General features: G+C 43.9%; 1 pseudogene; it reads left to right on the forward strand.

Moving 5' to 3' along the window:
• The first annotated feature begins 3729 nt into the window (after positions 1 to 3729).
• LOC133138700 (uncharacterized) lies at positions 3730 to 5020 on the forward strand (annotated as a pseudogene).
• Positions 5021 to 7156: the final 2136 nt, after the last annotated feature.

Consider the following 7156-nt stretch of genomic DNA (forward strand, 5'->3'; position numbering starts at 1 on the left):
ATCTACTGATTTAACCACTTTCTACTAACCATTTGTTTGAATCATTGGAATCTATTGGAGTTTCCTTTGTTTGCTCTCATCCACCTGCCAACTCACCTGCCTTGCCTGTCTGCCCTGCTTCCCTCTCTACCCCCAACCATCGCATCTTCATCCATAAAGGTACAATTCAATCATTCAAAAGCCAGTCAAAGAAGCTCGATATTACGTCTAAACTTGTGGCTATTTTATGGACAAATTTGAAAATATGCCCTTACATAAGGTAAAGAACTATGCCATCGCTTCTGCTGTTTGAGAACCGAATGCTTTGAATTGTTTGGAAAGCATGGAATCTTTGTTTGACTGCATCTGAAGTGTGAAGCTTTTGGATATTTTGGAATTGAAGATGTTTTTTGATCTTTGAGCGTTGATTTTTGGAATAGATTCACTATTGGAGTGGCTTATTGTTTGAAACTGGATTTGGAGTGGCCTATAGTTTGAAACTGAATTTTTAGTGGCCTATTGTTTGATTCTGGATTTGAAGTTGACCATCATATTTTGGACACTGCTATTGGAGCGGATTTTGATTTTTTTGTTCATGTTTATGAAGAGAATGAATGTGAAGACACAAATTTTGCCGCCGTGCTGAATTTTGAACTGCTGTTGATTAAGCTTTAAACATGGCTGATGGGAGTGTTAAAGGGCTTTGTGCAACACGCAGAGGAAAACTTGGCGTGTGTACACGGAAAATGAATGAATTAAAGGAATCATTAGAGAGAGAAATTGTTGAAGATATTGAAGCAAGCATTGAACAATTTCATCAGGCATTAAATGAATTCAAAGAATGTCATCAGTCTGTGCAAGAGCTGCTTGAGGGAGAAGAAAAAACAGCTGATAATGAGGACTGGTACCAACCAAGAATGCAAACCTTTGAAACATTTTATTTTACTGACGTAGGAGCATGGAGAGCCAATCAATTCATGCAAGCACAAGCTGCACAAGCTGCAGTGTCTCATCTTGACAGCATATCTAATTCTGGTAAAGCAGAGCAATCACAGACTGTTGTAAGCCGTGTCTCCAGATCATCATCAGTGTCTTCGGCACGGCTAAAGGCTGAAGCTGAGAAGGCAGCCCTACTGCAACGTACAGCTGCTCTGCAGAAAAAGCATGCTTTGGAAAGGGAAAGAATTGAGGTGCAAAATACACTAGAAAGAGTCGAACTTGAAACAGAGCTGGCTGCAGCTCAGGCCAAAGTGCAAGTGTTTGAGTGCATTGATGTTGAGGCCACTAATTCTAAATTCACCTCAACAGAACTTTCAGAACTACCAGGCGATGGTATGAATGCTTATCTGGAGAGTCATTATGCAAGAATTCATCCAGAACTCTCACCAGTGCAATATGCCAAGATCTCTGTAGTTCCCAAAACACCGCTGCAAAGAGTTCTGACACAAGATGCAAGGCCAAAGAGGCCTCTACAGCCTGCTCACTCAATCCCATTGAATCCGGCCAATCATAATGCTGCAGGCTCTTCCAGACCACCCATGCCTTCAAGCTCCATTAATAACAACCTGGGTGCGATCGCTGATCTCATTGTGCAGCAACAAAAGTTGACTTCTCTTCCTACTAGAAATGTGACTGTGTTCAACGGTGAACCGCTTAATTTCAAGCCATTCATGCTGGCATTTCAACACTGCATAGAAAATAATACTAACAGTAGCCAAGACCGGCTATATTATCTCGAACAGTACACGTCCGGGCAGCCTAAGGAGCTGGTCAGAAGTTGCCTTCATATGGATGCAGACAGAGGGTATGCAGAGGCAAAAAGGCTACTGGAACATCATTTTGGAGATGAATTTAAAATCACTAATGCGTACTTGGATAAAGCGTTGAATTGGAGCAACATTCCAACAGACATTGGAGAAGCTTTGCAAAGCTATGCTCTTTTCCTGCGTGGATGTTGCAATGTAATGTGTACCTTGTGGTACATGGATGAACTTAACCTTCCATCAAATTTGAGGCTTCTTATCTCTAAGGTGCCATACAAGCTAAGAGAAAAATGGAGAGCATGTGCTTTTGACATTAGGGAACGAACTGGAGCCAGGGCCACATTTGATGATCTTGTCCACTTCCTGGAAAGGCAGGCCAGGATTCTACAAGACCCCATCTTTGGCAATCTCCAAGATGCCACCGCAACCAAACGACCACCCAAAGCAACCATCAGTGTCACCAAGCCCATTCTAAGTCCTAAACAGAAGACCAGAGGGAGCAGTTTTGCAACAACAGTGGCAGCAGTGCCACACGACAATGCAGCGCGTTCTACTGCAGAGAACACAGTGCAAGTGTCAAGGGTGTCCATCATGCCAAAACTCTGTCCTGTCTGTAATGATGAACATGATATTGCAGACTGCCAAGAGCTGGTGAGCAAGCCTCATAATGCAATAGTTGATCTTTTGAAGACTAAAGGTATCTGCTTTGGCTGTCTGGTTAAAGGGCACATGAGTCGAAATTGCAAAAACAGACAAACCTGTTCAGTGTGCACAAAACTCCATCCTACTATCTTGCACATACCACAGAACGACATTAAAAGCCAAAATGTTGATTCAGCCAAAGTTTCTGAAAAGATAATAAACAACGGGCTGGTTTCATTGAAGACCAAAGCACTTGACTGTAGTGATAAAGACTGCACTCTCGCAATTGTACCAGTCCAAGTCAAGCTAAGTAATTCAAATTATGTTGTCCAGACATACGCTTTCCTTGATCAGGGGAGTTCGGCAACATTTTGTACTGAACAGCTTAGAAGGAAGTTGAATGCCACAGGAAAGCATAAACAAATTCTTCTGCACACGATGGGGCAAAAGAAACCTATTAACAGCTTGGTGCTCAAGGGCCTCGAAGTGTGTAGTCTGGAAGGAAGTGAATTCATAGACTTACCTGAAGTTTACACTCAACAAGAAATCCCTGCTGGCAAAGAATACATACCCAGACAAGAAGACATCAGGAAATGGTCCTATCTTCAGGATGTGGAAATACCCAACATTGATGCTGAAATTGACCTTCTCATAGGGATGAATGCACCCAAACTGATGGAGCCGTGGAGAATTATCAATAGCCAGGGTAATGGGCCTTTTGCTATAAAGACACTGCTAGGTTGGGTGGTGAATGGTATTCTCCATAATGAGGATGCATGCATCAATCAGCAAGGCCAGAAGCATGTTCATTCACATCGAATATCTGTTGAAAAAATGAGTGAACTCTTAATTCAGCAATACAATCATGATTTCCCAGAGCTTTGAGGAAAAGCAGCAAATGTCAGTTGAAGATTGCAGATACATGCAAATAATGGACAGCTCTGCAAAGATAGTTAATGGACACTACCAACTGCCCTTGCCATTCAAGAAGGACGACCCTACAATGCCAAACAACCGTCACCTGGCAGAGCAACGGACCTTGTCATTGAGGAGAAAGTTTCAGAGGAGCATTGACTTTCATAGGGAGTATACAGCCTTCATGGAAGTAGTCCTATCAAGTGGACATGCTGAACTTGTGCCACAAGAGCAGCTTGAAAATGGAAAGGTGTGGTACATACCTCATCATGGTGTGTTTCATCCAAAGAAGGGGAGTTTGCGAGTGGTGTTTGATTGTTCCGCTGCTTATCAGGGAAAATCACTGAATACTGAACTCCTTCAAGGTCCCAATCTTACAAACACCTTAATTGGAGTTTTAGTCCGTTTCCGTCTAGGCAAGATCGCCATCATGGCTGACGTGGAGAAGATGTTCCACCAAGTCAAAGTCCCACCTCACCATGTGAACTTCCTGCGCTTCCTTTGGTGGCCTGATGGAGATATCAGCTAGCCACTGAAGGAATATAGGATGGTCGTACATCTTTTTGGTGCAACGTCATCGTCCAGCTGTGCAAGTTATGCTTTGAAGAGGACAGCTGAGGATAACAAAGGGTGCTTCTCAGCTGAGGCAACTAGCACAATCATGAATAATTTCTATGTAGATGATCTGTTGAAAGCTGTTGATGCAGAAGGCTTTGCCATCAAGCTCTGCAAGGAATTGAAGTTACTCTGTGCAACTGGAGGCTTTAAGTTGACAAAATGGATTAGTAACAACAGAGCTGTCTTGGCCTCCATTCCTGAGTCTGAAAGGGCAAAGGATGTAAAGAATCTTGATCTTGACATAGAAGATTTGCCAGTTGAGCGGGCTCTGGGTGTGCAATGGTGTGTCAAGGAAGATGCCTTCACATTCCAGGTGACAATCAAGGAGCGTCCATGCAGCAGACGTGGAATTCTGTCCATGGTCAGTTCCATATATGACCCACTGGGGTTTCTTGCACCTCTCACCTTCAAGACAAAATGCATTCTACAGGAGTTATGCAAGCAGAACGTTGGATGGGATGAGGAGTTGCCAGAGACCCACGCCCAAGCCTGGAAGCAATGGTGGCAAGAACTTTCAAAAGTGAGAGAATTCAAGGTCTGTAGATGTTTGGTTCCAGAAAACTTTGGAAGCATCAAGACAGCACAGATGCACCACTTCTGTGATGCGAGTGACGTCGGGTATAGGACCGTTACCTACCTGAGGTTGACCAGCAGCAACAAGGCCCATGTCACTTTTCTAATGGGAAAGGCCCGAGTTGCCCCCTTGAAAGTGATGACCACACCACGTATGGAGCTTACTGCTGCAGTTCTGGCAGTACGTATGGACAGAATGCTATCTGAGGAGTTGCACATTGATTTGGATGCATCTCTGTTTTGGACAGATAGCATGACCGTTCTCCGGTATATCCGGAATGAAAGCAGAAGATTCCAGACCTTTGTGGCCAACCGCGTCAATATCATCAGAAGTGCATCAGAGGTGTCTCAGTGGAAGTATATAGGAACAAAATTGAACCCTGCTGATGATGCCTCCCGAGGACTGCATGTCGACACCTTTCTGAAAAGAAAGACTTGGATCAACGGCCCAGACTTCCTAAAGGAACCAACCCATTGCTGGCCAGACCCTCCTTTTGAACTTGTCCTGTCTCCAGATGACCCTGAATTAAGAAAGGGAGTTGTCACTGTGAATGTCACTGTAAAGGAAAACTGTGAGGCTACTACTTACCTTTTCAATTACTTCTCAACATGGATGAGGCTTAAGAAAGCTGTGGCATGGCTCCTGAGGTTGAAGTCTATTCTTTTGGATCTTGTAAGGAAATGCAAGAAAGACAAAGATCAAAGCAAACCTGTTATGATCACAAGGAAACAAAAACAAGATAAAACTAGTCCATATGTGTTATCAGTCAGTGATCTGGAGAGTGCTGAGATGACAATTCTACAGTTTTGCCAAAACCAAGGATTTCCACAGGAGATATCCTGTTTGCAGAAGGGTATGCAAAATGTAAACCGAAACAGCACCATCTTCAGGTTGGATCCTTTTCTTGACAATGGCACCTTGAGGGTTGGTGGCCGTCTCAGCAAAATGGCAATGCCCAGTGAACAAAAGCATCCTGCAATACTCCCTAAGGACCACTATGTCTCCAAGCTCTTACTCCTGCATATCCGTCATGAAACGGGCCACAGTGGAAGGAATTTTATGCTTTCCAGACTCAGACAAAGGTACTGGATTCCCTGTGCCAACTCTTTGGCAAGAAAGGTCATTTATGAATGCACAACATGCAGGAGAGTCAGCTCCAGTGCAGGCGAACAGAAAATGGCAGACTTGCCTGTTGACAGGTTGACCCCTGACCTTCCACCCTTTACTCATGTAGGGGTTGATTACTTTGGACCATTGGAAATAAAACGTAACCGTAGCATTGTGAAACGGTATGGAGTCATTTTCACATGTTTGACCAGTCGCGCCATCCATCTTGAAATTGCACATTCGCTTGATACTGACTCTTGCATTCATGCATTCAGACGTTTCATTGCCAGAAGAGGGCAGGTGTCTGAGTTGCGATCAGACAATGGAACAAACTTTGTCTCGACTGAAAGGGAACTAAAGGAGTCCCTGAAATCCTGGAACTTGCAACAGATTGAACAAAGCCTACTCCAAAAGGGAGTGAAGTGGACTTTCAATCCACCCCATGGTGCCCATCATGGGGGAATATAGGAGCGACTCATTCGTATGATTAAAATAACATTCCAGTCAGTCACCAGCCAACAGCATCTGGATGATGAAGGCCTTCATACAGTAATGTGTGAGGTTGAAGCGATTCTTAATAGCCGACCACTCACAACTGTTTCTGATAATCCAAATGACTTGGAGCCACTAACACCGAACCATTTACTGCAACTCAAGGTGCAGCCAGTTCTGCCTCCAGGATTGTTTGTGGAAGAGGACCTATATGCAAGACGTCGCTGGAGGCAAACCCAATACATTGCCAATCTATTTTGGAAGCGATGGGTCAGAGAGTATCTCCCTCTTCTACAGACACGTCAAAAATGGTCACGTGTCAGGCGTAACTTCTGTCAAGGAGACATTGTGTTGGTAGCTGACGCCACAGCACCACGAGGCTCATGGATGTTGGCCAGAGTGATTGAAGCCCACCCTGATTCTAAAGGCTTGGTCCGCAGCGTAAGGCTTCAAACTAAGACAAGCCAGCTAGAGCGACCCGTCAGCAAGATCTGCTTGCTGGTTGAAGGCCCACAACCTAAGGCTGACTGAGGCCTGCATGAACTTGCGCACGTGCTTACACACACGCAGATGCATACACTGATCCTTTGCACATCATGTTAATAGTATATGGCTCCTTAGAAATTTTTCATTTTTGATTGTTATAGCTTGCTTCCTGCAGTAGCTATAAGGGGCCGGCTATGTAGGAGCCATTTTCCGTTTAAATGAGTTGAATGCGTGCTACAGGAGCACAGAGAACTTGGTTTCAATTTAGGATCTTTTATTTTGAAAGAACTCTTATTTTTGTTATTATGAGAAGGCCTTGAGCTTTAAGATGGCCGACACTCACTTTTGATTTTTAGAACACTGAGAACAAAGGAATTAGGAAGACGTAAGAGCACACAGTTCTTTACGGCTATTGAAGACCTTTTGACCCTTTTTGAATACTTAAATGTCACATTTTCATTATTTGGATCTACTGATTTAACCACTTTCTACTAACCATTTGTTTGAATCATTGGAATCTATTGGAGTTTCCTTTGTTTGCTCTCATCCACCTGCCAACTCACCTGCCTTGCCTGTCTGC

The sequence above is a fragment of the Conger conger genome, chromosome 10, assembly GCF_963514075.1.
Source record: "Conger conger chromosome 10, fConCon1.1, whole genome shotgun sequence".
Classification (NCBI taxonomy): domain Eukaryota; kingdom Metazoa; phylum Chordata; class Actinopteri; order Anguilliformes; family Congridae; genus Conger; species Conger conger.